General features: G+C 44.8%; 1 protein-coding gene across 3 annotated transcripts in view; it reads right to left on the bottom strand.

Moving 5' to 3' along the window:
* Positions 1-20,699, bottom strand: part of LOC135522455 (zinc finger protein 516-like) — a 76,993-nt gene that overhangs the window by 45,928 nt on the left and 10,366 nt on the right. The window contains exon 2 of one of the 3 annotated variants that reach the window (XM_064948728.1): positions 13,894-13,981. The exons of the other annotated variants lie outside the window; for them this stretch is intronic. The gene's annotated coding sequence lies outside the window, so the exon portion shown is untranslated. The remainder of the gene's footprint in view (positions 1-13,893; positions 13,982-20,699) is intronic. 3 annotated transcript variants of the gene reach the window in all.

Below are 20,699 nucleotides of genomic sequence, written 5' to 3' on the forward strand. Positions count from 1 at the left end.
GGAGGGACTCCCATTTACAGTATTTGGAAAGTCCAGAAGAAGGGAACTTGTTTTGCACCAGACAGTATTCGACACACCATACCGGTGTTTAGGAGCTTAAGAGAGAGGAAACGGCACCAAAAGATAAGGGATCAAACTCTGCATTAGACAGGACTCGAAACGACATAATAGTGTACTCAACCTTTTCCGGGTTAGCACTCTCAGTCTCTTGCGAGGTGTTGCCCGACTCTTGATCAAGTGGTGTTACGACACACTATTCCATGTTACAGAACACCTCAGGATGAATGTTTCAGTACACCTTCAATCTGTATCATAACCCCTTACACCCATGTGTTTTAAAACTCGAGGAGATGTCTAACCCTGACCATAGTTTACTTTGTATGTTTCTATGTTTTGGTTGGTCAGGGTGTGATCTGAGTGGGCATTCTATGTTGGATGTCTTGTTTGTCTATTTCTATGTCTGGCCTGATATGGTTCTCAATCAGAGGCAGGTGTTAGTCATTGTCTCTGATTGGGAACCATATTTAGGTAGCCTGGGTTGCACTGTGTGTTGGTGGGTGATTGTTCCTGTCTCTGTGATTTGCACCAGATAGGGCTGTTTTTGTTTTTTGCACGTTTGTTATTTTATCGTGTATAGTTTCTTTATTTAAATAAAATGAATAACAACCATGCTGCATTTTGGTCCGCTCCTCCATCCCGCAATGAAAGCCGTGACAGGAAAGTTAAGGTTTTGTCTCCTTAACGATGGTGGCAGCTTATTTGCTACTAGTTTTAGTGTTACAAAACACTCAATTTTAACAGTGTACCAGTCACTTATAACATAATGTTAGTGCCCCGGTGGGGCATATTAACCTGGGGTGAGATAATGAGATTTCTGCACTGGTTTTCGACAGTACACTAATGTGAGGTAAACGATGAGTAAGGTAAAGTAGCATAGACAATGATGTCATCAGAGGGTTTGCGCGGTCTAATATGCATGGCTAAGCTGAACTCACACAGCTGAACATAACCATACTGTAAACAGTGGTGATTACAGCATGTCTACAGGTCTCTGGAGAACTCAAGACAGTCAGTGACGGAGCTCAATGATTCCAGCGGGATTCACCTGCCAGGCGGGCCCGCCAGGTTGCCGTGACGACAGAGACCTGGGCTGTGCAAGCGATGCTAAACCCTCAGCCCTGTTGCACAACAAATAAGCAAAGGATTACTACTCATGTAGTTATTTTCACATCAGGCCGAGCTACTGCCCTTCCTTACACAACACACTTTGTCTGTGTGTATATGTGTGTGTGAGAGTGTGCTTTTGCAGCATTTAGGCTAGATGTCTTGCATGGTTTCTCGTATATACTGTAGCTGTGTGAGGATGCATTACTGATGGAAACATCAACAAGACCGGCACAGGTATACGCTCTTAATTTGATTCCCCAGTTGTTGCAGGAAATGCAAACATGTAGTGAGGGGTATTCAACTATTACCCTATGAGGTCTGGAGAATTCTGGTTTTCCGTTGTATCTGAAAATTAATTGCATCCACCTGGTGTCCCAGGTCTAAATCAATCCCTGATTACAATGGAATAATGACGCAATGGCACTGGCTTCGAGGACCATATTTGCGTTTGAGGGGTGTAGGTTTATGCAAGGTTTAAAAAGGTTTCTAAAGTTTGCAATTTCCACAACCGGCCGTGACCCATAGGGCGGTGCACAACTGGCCGTGACCCATAGGGCGGTGCACAACCGGCCGTGACCCATATGGCGGTGCACAACCGGCCGTGACCCATAGGGCGGTGCACAACCGGCCGTGACCCATAGGGCGGTGCACAACCGGCCGTGACCCATAGGGCGGTGCACAACCGGCCGTGACCCATATGGCGGTGCACAACCGGCCGTGACCCATAGGGCGGTGCACAACCGGCCGTGACCCATAGGGCGGTGCACAACCGGCCGTGACCCATAGGGCGGTGCACAACCGGCCGTGACCCATAGGGCGGTGCACAACCGGCCGTGACCCATAGGGCGGTGCACAACCGGCCGTGACCCATAGGGCGGTGCACAACCGGCCGTGACCCATAGGGCGGTGCACAACCGGCCGTGACCCATATGGCGGTGCACAACCGGCCGTGACCCATATGGCGGTGCACAACCGGCCGTGACCCATAGGGCGGTGCACAACCGGCCGTGACCCATAGGGCGGTGCACAACCGGCCGTGACCCATAGGGCGTTGCACAACCGGCCGTGACCCATAGGGCGGTGCACAACCGGCCCTGCGTCATCCGGGTTAGGGGAGGGTTTGGCCGGGGCAGCTTTACTTGGCAACTCCTTGTCGCTACAGCACGGTATGGAGGACGATTGACTCGACCTTCGCCTCTCCCGAGCCCGTTCGGGAGTTGCAACTATGAGACAAGATTGTAATTGGATCGCAATTGGAGATCATGAATTGGGGAGAAAAAAAGGGGGTAGAATACAACAAAAATATATATATACAAAATAAAATATATATAATGTCAGACTTGATTTCCCCAACAACAAATGTATTAACCCCTACAAAAATGGCAATTTCTTATAATCCACACAATAATTCACATTGCCTGTTGCTGCAGGATTATTTTTCGGCTGTGAGAAACTGGTCAAATGAAGATACGACATCTGTATGTCTGTGTGTTTGTCTTATGTACACGTATGTGTCTATAAGCGCAGAGAAGGGCGTCATGACTGTAGAGAGCAGCATATAATAGCAGACATAGGTATGGGTGTGTATTCTGTGTAAATCAGCAGCATGGAACAGCACAGTGGAACACAAACACACACAGCAGCTCAGTGCTACAGCGCCCTGCACAGAGCAATACACTAGCCTATATAGAACTCATGTCAGTGATGCCTGCACTGCACAGAATGAGGTGGTTTAGACCAGAATAGACGAGCACCGAGGAGAGGAGAGAAAAACATATTGGCACAGCTGAAGACAGTTGAAGACATACAGTATAAGGTAGTGGTGGTACACTGACTGTAAAGATCCACAGAGACAAAGGACCACTGTAACATAGCAGCACAACGGAACAGGCTGCAGACAACACAAGTGTCCACTTCACAATTGTCTGCTAGCATTATCTGGGCCAATGACACCTGCCTGCAGCCCCCTGTAAACTGACTCCCTTTCTGCCTTAATAGCAAGGGTCGTGTTCATTAGGCACCAAACAGGACAAGACAAACTGAACCAGGGGGGGACTACCTCGACTTGTCCAATAAGGAACAGACATTTTTGTTTTCTGTTACTAAATGTTTTTAAACATTTTATGCGTCATGCTCAAATGAACACAGCCCTCCTGTATATTCCATCGGTTACGGCGGCGAACAGAATTTTCCACCCATGGCCATGGGGCATGAACTTGGTGATTTTGTGGTAGTCGGCCGGGTATAATCTAATGAGATTAGTTTGCTCTTTAAATAGAGTTCTGTGGCCAGAGATTAGATTATCCCGGCCAAGAGCCTCAAGATCAAAAGAGCCTCTGTCTCGTTGACTTTGTTATGGGAATACCATGACAACAATCATTCCGAGCAAGATAGTGTTATTCGAGAAGGTCTGTGTGTGTGTCACCTCCAATCAATAATATTCTGACAATGAGCTCTGACTCTCCGAGGTCTATTAGATTACCATTCATATGTGGGCTCAGCAAAAACAAGTGTAGTTTTTTTTGCATGGCAAGGTTTTCCTATGGTGACACAGGTCAAACTTGAAGCAACGCTAGAGACCAAACAACTGACCAAACAATTTCCACAATTCTCATCGAAATATATATATTTTTTTCTCCCTTTTTCCTCCTCAATTTCGTGGTATCCAATTGGTAGTAGTTACAGTCTTGTCTCATCGCTGCAACTCCTGTACGGACTCGGGAGAGGCGAAGGTCGAGAGCCATGCATCCTCCGAAACACAACCCAACCAAGCCGCACTGCTTCTTGACACAATGCCCATCCAACCCGGAAGCCAGCCGCACCAATGTGTCGGAGGAAACACTGTACACCTGGCGACCATGTCAGCGTGCACTGTGCCCGGCCCGCCACAGGAGTCGCTAGTGCGCGATAGGACAAGGATATCCCTGCCGGCCAAACCCTCCATAACCCGGACGACGCTAGGCCAATTGTCGTGGCCGGGAGCGCACTCAATGAGCCGCATAGGGCAGTAAGCAAACAAGAAAATCCTCACCCAGAGGCGGTGCTCCTAGTGGCTGGTGACTTTAATGCAGGAAAACTGAAATCTGTTTTACCTCATTTCCCCAGCACGTGACCTGTGCAATTAGAGGCAAAAAAACTCTAGATCACCTTTACTGTACACACAAAGACACACACAAGCTCTCCCTCACCCTCCCTTTTAGCAAATATGATCATAACTCTATCCTCCTGATTCATGCTTACAAGAAAAAACCTGTAAGGAAGTACCAGTGACCCGCTCAATACGGAAGTTGTCTGATGAAGTGGATGCTAAACTACAGGACTGTTTCGCTAGCACAGACTGGAACATGTTCCAGGATTCATCCGATAGCATTAAGGAGTTTACCACATCAGTCACTGGCTTCATTAATAACTGCATCGACAACGTTGTCCCCACAGTGACCGGAGATATAGAACATATCCCAACCAGAAGCCATGGATTACAGGCAACATCCTCACTGAGCTAAAGGCTAGAGCTGCCGCTTTCAATGAGCGCAACACTAATCCGGACACATAGAAGAAATCCTGCTACGCCCTCCAACAAACCATCAAAAAGGCAAAGTGTCAATACAGGACCAAGATCGAGTCATACTACACCGACTCCAACACTCATCGGATGTGACAGGGCATGCAAACTATTCTTATCATTAATATCGCAGAAGACACAACGGTGGTAGGCCTGATCACCAACTACGAGGAGACGGCAGTGTGGTGCCAGGACAACAACCTCTCTATCAACGTCAGTAAGACAAAAGGAGCTGATCGTGGACTACAGGAATCAGAGTGCCGAGCACACCCCCCATCCACATCCATGGAGCTTTTGTGGAACAGGGCGAGAGCTTCAATTTCTTCGGCGTCCACATTATTAAGGAACTATCATGGTCCACACACATCAACACAGTCGTGAAGAGGGCACGACAGACTCTTCCCCCTCAAAAGATTCAGCATAGGCCCTCAGATCCTTAAAAAGTTCTACAGCTGCTCCATTGAGAGCATCTTGACTGGCTGCATCACCGCTTGGTATGGCAACTGTTTGTCATCTGACCACAAGGTGCTGCAGAGGGTAGTGCTTATGGCCCAGTACGTCACTGGGGCCGGGCTCCCTGGTATCCAGGACCTCTATACCAGGCGGTGTCAGAGGAAGGCCCTAACAATTGTCAAATAATCCAGTCAATCAAGTCATAGTGTTCTCTCTGCTACCGCATGGCAAGTGGTACCGATGCACCAAGTCTGGAACCAACAGGACCATGAAGAGTGTCTACCCCCAAGCTATAAGACTGCTAAATAGTTTCTTAAATAGTTAACCAATAAACTACCCAGAATATTTGCAGTGACCCTTTTTGCACTAATCTCTTTTGACTCATCACATACACTGCTGCTACTGTTAATTATCTTTCCCAATGCCTAGTCACTTTATCACTACCTATATGTCACAGGAAGGCCATAAAGATCATCAAGGACAAAAACCACCCGAGCCACTGCCTGTTCACCCCGCTATCATCCAGAAGGCGAGGTCAGTACAGGTGCATCAAAGCAGGGACCGAGAGACTGAAAAACAGCTTCTATCTCAAATCAAATCAAATTTTATTTGTCACATACACATGGTTAGCAGATGTTAATGCGAGTGTAGCGAAATGTTACAATGCCATCAGACTGTTAAACAGCCACCACTAACATTGAGTGGCTGCTGCCAACACACTGACTCAACTCCAGCCACTTTAATAATGGGAATTGATGGGAATTGATGTAAAATATATCACTAGCCACTTTAAACAATGCTATTTAATATAATGTTTACATACCCTACATTACTCATCTCATAGGTATGTGTATATACTGTAGTCTATATCATCTACTGCATCTTTATGTAATACATGTATCACTAGCCACTTTAAACTATGCCACTTTGTTTACATACCCTACATTACTCATCTCATATGTATATACTGTACTCGATACCATCTACTGCATCTTGCCTATGTCGTTCTGTACCATCACTCATTCATATATCTTTGTGTACATATTCTTTATCCCTTTACACTTGTGTGTATAAGGTAGCAGTTGGGGTATTGTTAGGTTAGATTACTTGTTGGTTATTACTGCATTGTCGGAACTAGAAGCACAAGCATTTTGCTACACTCGCATTAACATCTGCTAACCATGTGTATGTGACAAATACATTTGATTTGATTTATATGTATGTACATATCTACCTCAATTACCTCGTACCCCGTGTATATAGCCAAGTTATCATTACTCATTGTGTATTTATTCCTTGTGCTATTATACTTCTATTTATAAAATATATTTGATTGTTTTTATTGTTCTTTGCATTGTTGGGAATGGTCTCACTGTTAGTCTACACCTGATGTTTACAAAGAACGTGACAAATAAAATGTGATTTGAAATTAGTGGAGTTACAGTGAATCACGGAAACAGAATGAGACCACGAAAAAGAGTTTGTTGTGATTCCTAAAGTGTTATAACCCAGTAGCGCTAAGAGAAGCTAGGTTAGATATCTCCAGGGCCCTGTTTGAATAAAAGTACCCTTAAAGTACCCTTAAAGTACCCTTTCTACCATCCTTGAAGTTATCAGTGTTCTGTGACAGCAAGAGTTCCATTCCCCTATTGTCATGCCGGATAAGTGATTGCTTCAAGGAAGGGAGGAAGGAAGCATGCTTTAAAAAAAAAAATAGTAGTCATATGTACAGGATACACATGGTATACAACGTCCAGTGAAATGCTTACTGGCAGGTTCCTGCTCGACCCTGGAAAATGTAAAATGTTTATTTATATGGAAATACATGTAAATTGAAAGAGTTGTAAGAGGGCATGGTAGTCAGTTCATCATGATGAAATCTGACTTCCTTTCTCTCAGTAGTAGGGTAAACAGAGAAGTCTAGTGAATGAGTGTGTTTAACAGCAGCTTCAGATAATCTGAGTCTGGGCCTGGCTACTGGGGGCCCCTCCCTCCCTCCCTCCCTCCCTCACACACACATACATATACAGGACACACACACACATACACACACACATCTGGATATAATGTGGGAATAGGACACCGAGGTCAGCGGGGTAGGGGAGTGTACGGGGGGAGTGCAAGGAGATCTAGGTCTTTAAAAAACACCAATGGACCAATGAGGAGGGGCGAGTGGGGGGGTCGGGGGTCATTGCTAAGAGCTCTCTGACGTTGGTTTCCCCTCTCTGAACCTCTACTACATCACCAAGCCACAGGGCGAGAGGTACAGAGGCAGCAGCTGGGAAACGTGCAATCCCAGCGGAAAACACTGGTCGCTGGCAGCAGTAGCCCATCGAAGACAGAAGGTAGAAGACAGAATCTGGACTAGAGGAAGGTGGAAAACATAGAGGGTCGGGTTCCCAGACTCAGATTAAGCCGAGTGCGGCAAGTAGCAGCAGGGGCGGCAGGTAGCCTAGTGGCTAGAGCATTGGTCCAGTAACTGTAAGGTTGCTGGATTGAATCCCCGAGCTGACAAGGTAAAAATCTGTTGTTCTGCCCCTGAACAAGAGTTAACCCACTGTTCCCCAGTAGGCTGTCATTGTAAATAAGAATTTGTTCTTAATGGACTTGCCTAGTTAAAAAAAAAAAAAAAAAGCCTAGTTTGGGACAATAGTGGAGCCTTTCAGCAGAGAGAGGATGGGGGGAGGCAAAGAGAGAGGATGAGGGGTGGGTGGAAGAGAGAAATGCCACTCAGGAAGCAGTGATGTTTCATTGCCTTGGCTCATGTAGTGGAGAGAGGCCAGCATAGTCAGTGGATAATGTGGTAGCTACCTCTGTCCAGCTTTACATTCAGCTCTACACGTGGCTATGGGGCAAGTTCATTAGCCCCTGGCAGTCATCATCCTCACCCCCATCCTCAGTGACCTCAAAACCAGTCTGCCGCTGTCTCCCTTTTCAACAGCTCTCTCTCTCTCCCTCCCTCTCTCTCTCTCTCTCTCTCTCTGAATTTCAATTTAAGGGGCTTTATTGGCATGGGAAACATATGTTCAAATGTCATATTATGTCTATATACAGTGTTGTAACGATGTAGAAAAGGTTAAAGTACAACCTAAATAAACATAAATATGGATTCTCTCTCTCTCCCTCTCCCTCCTTCTCCCTTTCTCTGTCTCCATCTCTCTCCCTCATTCTGAGAACGCAGACACAGCTACTGACAGAAACAGAGAAATCAAATAACCATCCTAGACTATCCCTCCCTCCGTCTGGCTTTCCACATGAGTAGCTTTGTGAGAGAGATGCTAACTAAGAGAGAACACAACCACAACGAACATTTCAGTTTTTGTTTTTTTTCGGGGGGGGATACTATAATGAAAGCACTTTATTACAGTAAGTAAAAGCAGAACTACTGTTCTGTACTACTTGGACATATGTACGCACGTAGGCACACACTCACACAATTCTAGTGAAGTAGTGTGTTTAACAACAGCTGGGCCTGGCTACTGGGGGAGGCCCCTCACACACACACACACACGCAAGCACGAATGCACACACACACACATGCATGTACACACACACAACCCAATACACACCCATACAAATAGGAACAGAAATATCCCCCTCCATCATGGCAAGGTTAGGTTGACATCAGTGGCTAACGATCAGTTCCTCTGTGGTGAATGATTAGCTGTAGCCCAGAGACATTTCCAGCTTGTTTCCCTAAGTCATTCAGACATCTAACATCACTAGGCTTCAAAGAGCACAATAACTAGGCCTACATCCATCCTGTTCCACTCTCAAAGCCCACATCTACTCAGTATCTTTATCTAGAAACTAGATCATCATAGAATTCAAGTTAAGTGGAAAGCAGAAACATAACTTCTGTTCTATTTTGTTTTCGAGTTATTCTTTAAAGTTTCTCCCTGCAGGCAGTCACTGAGTCCGAGGTGCTAAAGGAGCTCCTTAAACTTGACCCCAAAAACCCATCTGGGTCAGATGGTTTAGACCCTTTCTTCTTTAAGGTTGCTGCCCCATATCATCGCCAAGCCTGTCTCTACTTTCTGGGGAGGTTCCCATTGCTTGGAAGGCAGCCACGGTTCGTCCTTTATTTAAATGGGGAGATCAAGCTGATCCTAACTGTTATAGGCCTATTTCTATTTTGCCCTGTTTATCAAAAGCGTTGGAAAAACATATCAATAATCAACTGACTGGCTTTCTTTTCTGTCTATACTATTCTCTTGGGTATACAATCTGGTTTCCGCTCAGGTTATGGATGTGTCACTTGCAACCTTAAAGGTCCTCAATGGTGTCACCATTGCCCTTGATTCTAAGCAATGTTGTGCTGCTATTTTTATTGACTTGGCCAAAGCTTTTGATATGGTAGACAATTCCATTCTTGTGGGCCTGCTAAGGAGTATTGGTGTCTCTGAAGGGTCTTTGGCCTGATTTGCTCATTACCTTTCTCAAAGAGTGCTGTGTATAAAGTCAGAAAATCAGGAAATGGCCCAGATTTTGAATGCGCTGTGTTCCAATGTCTCCTTATATGGCTGTGAATTCGCCAGGAATTAGCCTGCACTTTCTGTCGTTTCCCCAAGGTGTCTGCAGCATTGTGACGTATTTGTAGGCATATCATTGGAAGATTGACCATAAGAGACTACTTTTACCAGGTGTCCGCTCCGGTGTCATCCGTCGAAATTATTGCATAATCTCCAGCTGTCTGCGCGTTTCCAATTTCTTCAGAGGAGAAAGTCAACTGCCACGAATGATTTATCATCGATAGATATGTGAAAAACACCTTGAGGATTGATTCTAAACAACGTTTGCCATGTTTCTGTCGATATTATGGAGTTAATTTGGAAAAATGTTTGCGTTGTAATGACATGAATTTTCATTTTTTTCCCCTATCCAAGCGTGATGAACAAAACAGAGCGATAAAATAATAATCTTTTTGGAAAAACTGAACATTTGCGATCTACCTGAGAGTCTCCTCATTGAAAACATCTGAAGTTCTTCAAAGGTAAATTATTTTATTTGAATGCTTTTCTTGTTTTTGTGAAAATGTTGCCTGCTGAATGCTAGGCTTAATGCTATGCTAGCTATCAATACTCTTACACAAATGCTTGTGTAGCTATGGTTGAAAAGCATATTTTGAAAATCTGAGATGACAGTGTTGTTAACAAAAGGCTAATCTTGAGAGCAAATATATTTATTTCATTTCATTTGCGATTTTCATGAATAGTTAACGTTGCGTTATGGTAATGAGCTTGAGGCTATAATTACGATCCCGGATACGGGATTGCTCGTCGCAAGAAGTGAAATGCTTTACAACAAAGCATTTTTTGTGTCCAACAAGCTTTCTCCAATCTTAACCTTGTTCTGAACACCTCCAAAGCAAAGGTCATGTGGTTTGGTAAGAATAATGCCCCTCTTACCACAGGTGTTATTACAGGTAGTCACCTCATACAAGTACTTGGGAGTATGGCTAGACAGTGCACTGTCCTTCTCTCAGCACATATCAAAGCTGCAGGCTAAAGTTACATCTAGACTTGGTTTCCTCTATCATAATCGCTCCTCTTTCACCACAGCTGCCAAACTAACCCTGATTCAGATGACCATCCTACCCATGCTAGATTTTGGAGGCATAATTTATAGATCGGCAGGTAAGGGTGCTCTCGAGCAGCTAGATGTTCTTTACCATTCGCCATCAGATTTGCCATCAATGCTCCTTATAGGACACATCACTGCACTCTATACTCCTCTGTAAACTGGTCATTTCTGTATACCCGTCGCAAGACCCACTGGTTGATGCTTATTTATAAAACCATCTTAGGCCTCACTCCCCCCTATCTGAGATATCTACTGCAGTCCTCATCCTCCACATACAACACCCGTTCTGCCAGTCACATTCTGTTAAAGGTCCCCAAAGCACACACATCCCTGGGTCGCTCCTCTTTTCAGTTTGCTGCAGCTTGCGACTGGAACGAGCTGCAACAAAACACAAACTGGACAGTTTTATCTCAATCTCTTCATTCAAAGGCTCAATCATGGACACTCTTACTGACATTTGTGGCTGCTTTGTGTGATGTATTGCTGTCTCTACCTTCTTGACCTTTGTGCTGTTGTCTGTGCCCAATAATGTTTGTACCATGTTTTGTGCTACTACCATGTTGTGTTGCTATCATGTTGTTTTTGTGTTGTGTTGCTACCATGCTGTGTTGCCATGTGTTGCTGCCTTGCTATGTTGTTGTCATAGGTCTCTCTTCATGTAGTGTTGTGTTGTCTCTTGTTGTGATGTGTGTTTTGTCCTATATTTGTATTGTTAATCCCAGGCCCCCGTCACCACAGGAAGCCTTTGCCTTTTGGTAGGCCACCATTGTAAATAAGAATGTGTTCTTAACTGACTTGCCTAGTTAAATAAAGGTTAAATAAAATAAATGAAATACATTTGTCATCCACAAATATTAGGGATGACCAAACAGATCCTTTGTTTTGGGTAAACAATATATGTTTTGGCTCACGGGTATGGAAATATATGCCCCTTTCATTCCAATTAGGTATTTTCTTGACAATAGTTCAGTCTATTTTACGGGACCCCTTTTGGCTCAAGTGCAACCCAGAGGCAAAAGTTCCGTATAGCCACTTGAAATATGCTTCAATGGGTCTGCTGTGCTATTTGTATGTATGACTGTGACTGTTGGGTGTGGTCTTTGTGTGAGCCTGTCCAGCCTACGTTGCCGTGCTAATCTCATCTAATAAGAACATTCACTAACCACCATCAAGCAGCCTCACTCACAGCAGGATCACATCTCCTGTTGTTCACTTCATGGACCAGCAAAAATAACATGCCAGCTAGTTGTCCCACTCTACATAAATCTCAGCTAAATGACTTGTTTGTTTACAAGTATAAGAGCTCTGTATCCGACTGGGATTCAAAGGAATTCGAAGCACCACTTCCGTGGCAGAAAAACAGTAGTATGTATTTTTAAACCAGCGTTGTCATTAAAAACTGTAGTCACCTCTCGAGATTTGAATGCGATATAGGCCAAAGCCATGGACAGAGGAGGCTCCTTTGAGAATCGTTGCCCCAACCCCCACCCCACTTTGTTGCCCTTTAGAACACAGAGTTTGGATTAAGTTTGTAAGTGTCGTCATCTCTCCACCCCTTCACCCCAATCGCTCCACCTCTCTTCCCCTTTACCCCTGCACCCTTCCCACCCTCCACCTCTCCTCTCTTCAGGCCTGACAGTGGGTGTTTAGAGCTCGCTGGGGCTTAGCGACTCGCGTGGCTCATCAAATATGAACAAGGTCGTGAGGAAGGCCGCGGCCTCAGTCACACAGCAGAGACAGACACAGAGCCATGGCCAGTGGAAGGCATAGTGTTGGGGGAATAGTGTTAGGGCACTAGTAGTGTTAGGTAGGAATGGGCACGGTTATTCGAATATCCGAACGGATGTTAGTGTTTGACTACTTGCGAAACCTACACAGGTTTCACGTGTTTGTTGCTATTGTTGGCAAATCAAAGTGGCACTGTCAGTGGCTCCATGTGTAGCAACCAACGTGAGAGATCTCTAATCAATGCAAAATGGAGTTAAAATTTCAGAATTAAGTTAGTTAAATGAGAAGGAGTAGGCTACAATGAGCAACCATCAGGTAGGCTGTTGTTTAATCTGAATGGAGCTGTTGTGGACAAGGATGGAAAGCGCAACAGAATAGCTTCAAGTAGCCTAGGTAGCTAGCTTAGCAAGCTTCTTTACATTGGTTTGATGCAGTCAATACAGTCACCACCGGACGGGATGATAGATTACCTGTTTTTAACGGTGTCTGCATAGAGAGATACCACAAAGGGTAAAACAAATATATTGAGGACATATTACCTGCTAATGTAGACAAAACAGGAGCAATGGCCTCCTTCAAGTCCCGCTTATTATTGATTTAATGATTATCATTTGATCGACTGGTACATTTTACCAAAAGGTTTTCTTTGTTTACGGAAAAGTCATGTTCAAAAGCGAAAGGCCTATAATTGAATCAATTTCATTTGATGACCTTTGTCATTTGAATAAAAAGGCAATGGAAGAAGGTAACTGATCAAAGACAAAATATGATTCTATTAGCGAGCGTTTACCAACAGTCATTTTTACTGTATCATGTCGGTCCTATTCAACACACTGTCTGCTTATAATGTCATTATTCTATTGAGCAGTGGGTCTATAAAAAGGGGATCAATAATACCAGTGAGCTAGTTGCTAGTGACATCTGGGCTGGACAATGAGCTAGCCCCAGCGCGCGCGCGCATGTGCACACACACATACACACACACACACGGAGTCTCTTTCCAATCCCCGATTGCATCCACGTGGCTCAGGGCTACTTCTCCCTAATCGTATTTATCTTCTTTAATCCCTTAGCAATCAGAGCAACAATGCCACCATTGGTTCACAGAGCAGGCAAAAAATCTATTAGATTTATGTTCTTTTTATTATAGCATACCACAACCGCTGGGGATTCAAATAATTACTGTAAGTATTAATCAAAGTAGTGTTTTAAGAATGTATTTGTGATCTGCTGTGGGGGTAAGATGTTGACTCACCAGGAGTGGGACAGATGCATAATCAACATGGTGTTCAATCGTTCTCTCTCGCTCTCTCATGTGAGATGAATGGCCAATAATAGGCATGATGTGTTAAATGGAAAGGAAGCATTTATATGTGTAAGAAGAGAAATCTAACACACACCAGGCAGTCTCGGAATCAAACCTTCCATTGAAACTCCTCACTCAGTCTCAGATGCAGCATTCCAAAATCAGTCTCACAACAACAATCCCTGAAAAACAACAGTAACACTTTTTTTTATAATGCTTCCAATGTTTACAAATATAATGCTTCTAATGTAGATTTTTTTTTAATGCTTATTCATGAATGTGTTTTATCAAGTGTTACCAATACGCCATTAACTGTGCCCCCATCACAACAGCACAGCCTCTTCACTACCTAACCATGCAGTCTCAAATGTGCCACGTTAAATCCCTTGGCCACAGCCTCCCTCCAACCTCATTCCAACCCCTCTCCTCTAACCCCTAATCCCCCGGTGACTAAATCATTTTCTTCGGGTCTAATTTGGCCAGATATCTTGCTAGATAGCTTACTATCCAGCCCATGCTTACGAAGCATGGCATTTTATTGATCCAGCCATGGGGTTACAGGTGTGACCCAAATATGGGGATTGCACACCCAGCTGTTGCCCCTTGCTCAGAATTTGGAGAAAACACACGTGTGTGTGTCTGTGCCTGTGTGTGTGTGCCTGTGTGTGTGTGTGTGTGTGTGTGTGTGCCTGTGTGCGTGCATGCGTGTGCTTGTGCGTGTGTGTGCGTGCGCGGAGTGATGATGAGAGAAGATACAGCAGTGCCTTAAAGGGTCTGCAGTCAGTCTTTTGCCAAATACATTCCTTTTGATTATACTGAGGACATAAGCAATGAGTTTCCTATGGAGGGGCTCATTTATAATTTAATCCAGGAGCCACAGTCTTTCTGAGCTGGCAGAGAGAGACTGCCCTTTCACATGAGGAGTCCCACTGTGCAGCTGAAATCAATGCCATGGCCACAAACTTAACACAGCCTGGTACCACTTCCTATCAGTCTGACGATAAACTAATTATGGGATTGTCTGTCGATAGCCATCAGGTAGAGATTCCATTACAGTAAATTAATTTCATAAAAACAAATAGCTGTTGTAGCTGTTTTACCCAAACCAAGTGAGCCACAAATAAATGAGTCAACACTGTGTGTATGGATAAAAGACGATAGGAAGTATTTTCTACTCTGGATACAGGTTATGCAACAACATTACGTATCTTTTATATCCTAGACTGTAGTAGAGGTGTGGTGTGTTTACCACATCGGACTAGCCCATAAAGGTGTCGCCATGGTAGACAAAAATGGAGGAAACAAAAGACACACCAACTGTGTGTCTTTTATCTGGACAAAGAGACTGGATACACAGGAAATGAAGATGCATAACCAGCGTCTCCAAATGGGGTTCTATGGATCTTCCATAATGACATGATATAAGATATATTAAGACGTGTATGACTCCTGTGTGTGTGTGTGCGTGCGTGTGTGTGTGTGTGTGCGTGTGTTGATCAAAAAGCCCAACAGAGTAATCAGCAATGAAAACAGCAGAGGGAGTTACTGGTGCCATTCAGCTAGGGCCTGCTGCTGTGGAATGTGAGGCACCATTCACATGAGCTAAAAATGCTTTGCAGCCACCACAAAGGCCTTCCTTGTCCTCATTGTTTCACATAGGCCGATAAAACACGTTCGGGTCAAAAAAAATGAAATCGCTAATTTGACTCCTACAGATAGACAAAGGGAGGGGGTACTATAACAAAACGTCTTTGAAAGACATTTAGTGGTAACAGTGTGTAAAGTTTAAGTGTGATAAGCCAAGAGATGTAAAGTCGTACAGAAAAACCAATATTTCAATTGATTTATTTTATTCATCATTCATTTGGAGTCAAAAAACAATGATGGTAAAAGGCAGGTCGCCTGGTGGTTAAAAGCGTTGGGCCAGTAACTGAAAGGTTGCTGGTTCAAATCCCTGAGCCAGCAAGGTGGAAAAATCTGCCATTTCGCCCTTGAGCAAGGCAATTGTCCCCAAACAACAACTGCTCCCTGGGTGCAACAACAGCCCCCTGCATATCTCTGATTCAGAGGGGTTGGGTTAAATGTGGAAGACACATTTTGGTCGAATGCATTCAGTTGAGCAACTGACTAGGTATCCCCCTTTCCCAATCAAATAAAATCTCTGTTCGGTCATGTACTGTATGAGCCACTGTGTGAATTCATGAATATAAAACATTGCAACAGGCTTTTCCACCAGTGGCTTTCTTTTGTGAAGCTCTGCATTTTTGGAGCTCCAACAGCATCAGCTGTGGATCATGGTATGTTGCTACAATGTTGATCCTTAAAATGGATTTGGATTTCCAAGATGGCGTAATCAGTCAGACGTCTTTGTCTTCGTCTTGTTGTGTTCTGTGTATATATCTTCATATATCTTTTTTCTTCGCATAACTTTTTTTTGTTATATTTCTCTTAATCTCAACTTCAACATACTCTCCTGCAATCCGCCTCACACCCAATCTGGTATGGATCTGCGATATTCTTTACTTTAGAACCGGAACCCCAAACGTGAGATAGCCAGCTAACTAGCTACTAGACAGTAGTCAGCTAGCCACTGCTAGCGGTCATCGGCTAACCTTTAGCCCGGACAACTCTTGCCAGTCCGCAGAGCGCGATTCAAACCAGAGTATATCGGACTTATTTTTCTCCATATCTCCGGATTCCTATCGCAAGCTCTGAAACTTTTCACCTGGATCATCTCAGCTAGCTAGCTGCTACCCGAGTGGCCACTCCTGGCTAACGTCTCTGTCCCGAGGCAAGCACCAATTTCCCTGGAGCTAGTCTATTCTAGTCCCATCTCCCGGCTAGTTGAAGAGGTCCATCAGCCACTTCTTGGACTACAATACCTATTTTGCCATTTGGCCTGGACCTATTTAACTGCCGATACGGAGCCACGCCGATCCATCACAACTGGACTACCGACGTAATCTGCCCAAGGGTTTTTTTCTAACTTTTCCTCCATCGTCGCGAGAATGCCCATCTGTTAGCTTGCTAGCCGCGGCCTGCTAGCTGTCTAGAGCATATCGGACTGTTAGCTGAAGCGGCCCATTGGCCAATTTCTTGGGCCACTATACCTATTTTGCCAATTGGAACCTTTTGCTACACGGAGCCCTGCTGATCCATCACGACTGGTCGGCCGACGTAACTGCACGAGGGACTACAACAGACATCTTCCGTCACGATGTCCCACTCAGGCCCTTCTGCTAGCTTGCTAGCCCCGGCCTGCTAGCTGTCTGAATCGCCGTGTAACTACTCACTGGACCCTTATGATCACTCGGCTATGCATGCCTCTCCCTAATGTCAATATGCCTTGTCCATTGCTGTTTTGGTTAGGGATTATTGCTTTATTTCACTGTAGAGCCTCAAGCCCTGCTCAGCCTCTAGCTCTGCTCAATCTGCCTTAGTTAACCCTTTAGTTCCACCTCCCACACATGGGGTGACCTCATGTCTCTCATCGTCACTAAATGCATAGATTTAACTCCACTGTATTCACATCCTGCCATATCTTTGTCTGTATATTATGCCTTGAACCTATTCTACCGTGCCCACAAACCTGCTCCTTTTACTCACTGTTCCAAAAGTACTAGACGACCAGTTCTTATTGTCTTTAGCCGTACCCTTATCCTACTCCTCTGTTCCTCTGGTGATGTAGAGGTTAATCCAGGCCCTGCAGTGCCTAGCTCCACTCCCATTCCCCAGGCGCTCTCATTTGTTGACTTCTGTAACCGTAAAAGCCTTGGGTTCATGCATGTTAACATTAAAAGCCTCCTCCTTAAGTTTGCTTTATTCACTGCTTTAGCACACTCTGCCAACCCGGATGTCCTAGCCGTGTCTGAATCCTGGCTTAGGAAGACCACCAAAAACCCTGAAATTTCCACCACTAACTATAACATTTTCAGACAAGATAGAACTGCCAAAAGAGGTGGAGTTGCAATCTACAGCAGAAATAGCCTGCAGGGTTCTGTCATACTATCCAGGTCTGTGCCCAAACAATGAGCTTCTACTTTTAAAAATCCACCTTTCCAAAAACAAGTCTTCACCATTGCCACTTGCTATAGACCACCTTCTGCCCCCAGCTGTGCCCTGGACACCATATGTGAATTGATTGCCCCCATCAATCTTCAGAGCTATTGCAAATAGGTGACCTAAACTGGGACATGCTTAACACCCCGGCCATCCTTCAATCTAAGCTTGATGCTCTCAATCTCACACAAATGATCAATGAACCTACCAGGTACAACCTCAAATCCATAAACATGGGAACCCTCATAGATATCATCTTAAACAACCTGCAATCCAAATACACCTCTGCTGTTTTCAACCAGGATCTCAGCGATCACTGCCTCACTGTCTGCGTCCGTAATGGGTCTGCGGTCAAACAACCACCCCTCATCAATGTCAAACGCTCCCTAAAAAACTTCAGCAAGCAGGCCTGTCTAAACGACCTGGCCCGGGTATCCTGGGAGGATATTGACCTCATTCCGTCAGTAGAGGATGCCTGGTTATTCTTTAAAAGTGCTTTTCTCACCATCTTAAATATGCATGCCCCATTCAAAATATTTTGAAACAGGAACAGATATAGCCCTTGGTTCACTCCAGACCTGACTGCCCTCGACCAGCACAAAAACATCCTGTGGCGTACTGCATTAGCATCGAATAGCCACCTCAATATGCAACTTTTCAGAGAAGTTAGGAACCAATATACACAGGCAGTTAGGAAAGGAAAGGCTAGCTTTTTCAAACATACATTTGCATCCTGTAGCACAAACTCCAAAAAGTTCTGGGACACTGTGAAGTCCATGGAGAATAAGAGCACCTCCTCCCAGCTGCCCACTGCACTGAGGCTAGGAAACACTGTCACCACCGATAAATCCACAATAATTGAGAATTTCAATAAGCATTTTTCTACGGCTGGCCATGCTTTCCACCTGGATACCCACACCCCAGTCAACAGCCCTGCACCTCCCACAGCAACTTGCCCATGCCTCCCCCATTTCTCCATCACCCAAATCCAAGAGCTTATGTTCTCTTTCTAAAATTAGCCGCCAAAATTGTTGCAACCCCTATTACTTGCCTGTTCAACCTCTCTTTCGCATCGTCTGAGATCCCCAAACATTGGAAAGCAGCCACGGTCATCCATCTCTTCAAAAGGGGAGACACTCTAGACCCAAACTGCTACAGACCTATATCCATCCTACCCTGCATTTCTAAGGTCTTCGAAAGCCAAGTTAACAAACAGATCACCGACCATTTCGAATCCCACCATACCTTCTCCGCTATGAAATCTGGTTTCCGAGCTGGTCATGGGTGCACTACAGCCACGCTCAAGGTCCTAAACGATATCATAACCGCCATCATTAAGAGACAATACTGTGCGGCTTTATTCATCGACCTGGCCAAGGCTTTCGACTGTCAATCACCACATTCTTATTGGCAGACTCAACAGCCTTGGTTTCTCAAACGACTGCCTCGCCTGGTTCACCAACTACTTCTCAGACAGAGTTCAGTGTGTCAAATCGGAGGGCCTGTTGTCCAAACCTCTGGCAGTCTCTATGGGGGTGCCACAAGGTTCAATTCTCGTGCCGACTCTCTTCTCTGTATACATCAATGATGTCGCTCTTCCTGCTGGTGATTCTCTGATCCACCTCTATGCAGACGACACCATTCTGTATACTTCTGGCCCTTCTTTGGATACTGTGTTAACTATGCTCTTCAACCGATTGCTGCCCACACCTGCTCGCCCGTCCAGCATCACTACTCTGGACGGTTCTGACTTAGAATATGTGGACAACTACAAATACCTAGGTGTTTAGTTAGACTAATCTCTCCTTCCAGACTCACATTAAGCATCTCCAATCCAAAATTAAATCTAGAAAGCGGCTTCCTATTTCAAAACAAAGCCTCCTTCACTCATGTTCCAAACATACCCTCAAAAAACTGACTATCCTACAGATCCTTGACCTCGGCGATGTCATTTACAAAATAGCCTCCAATACTCTACTCGGCAAATTGGATGCTGTCTATCACAGTGCCATCTGTTTTGTCACCAAAGCCCCATATACTACCCACCACTGCGACCTGTATGCTCTCGTTAGCTGGCCCTCGCTTCATACTTGTCGCCAAACCCACTCCAGGTCATCGATAAGTCTTTGCTAGGTAAAGCCCCGCCTTATCTCAGCTCACCATAGCAGCACCCACCCGCAGCACCCACCCGCAGCACCCACCCGTAGGGCTCCAGGAGGTTATATTTCACTGGTCACCCCCAATGCCAATTCCTCATTTGGCTGCCTTTCCTTCCAGTTCTCTGCTGCCAAAGACTGGAACAAACTGCAAAAATCACTGAAGCTGAAGACTCATATCTCCCTACTAACTTTAAGCACCAGCTGTCAGAGCAGCTCACAGATAACTGCACCTGTACATAGCCCATCTGTAAATAGCCCATCCAACTATCTCATCCCCATTTAATTTGCTCCTTTGCACCCCAGTATCTCTACTTGCCCTCATCTTCTGCACATCTATCACTCCAGTATTTAATTGCTACATGGTAATAATTTCACCACTATAGCCCATTCATTGCCTTTACCTCCCTTATCCTACCTCATTTGCACACACTATATATAGACTTTTTTCTATTGTATTATTGATTGTATGTTTGTTTATTCCATGTGTAACTCTGTGTTGTTGTTTGTGTCGCACTGCTTTGCTTTATCTTGGCCAGGTCGAAGTTGTAAATGAGAACTTGTTCTCAACTAGCCTACGTGGTTAAATAAAGGTGAAATCTTTTTTTTTTTTCAAAGCGCAAACCAGATGGGATGGCGTATCGCTGCAGAATGCTGTGGTAGCAATGCTGGTTAAGTGTGCCTT

The sequence above is a fragment of the Oncorhynchus masou genome, chromosome 30, assembly GCF_036934945.1.
Source record: "Oncorhynchus masou masou isolate Uvic2021 chromosome 30, UVic_Omas_1.1, whole genome shotgun sequence".
In the NCBI taxonomy this organism is placed as follows: Eukaryota; Metazoa; Chordata; class Actinopteri; order Salmoniformes; family Salmonidae; genus Oncorhynchus; species Oncorhynchus masou.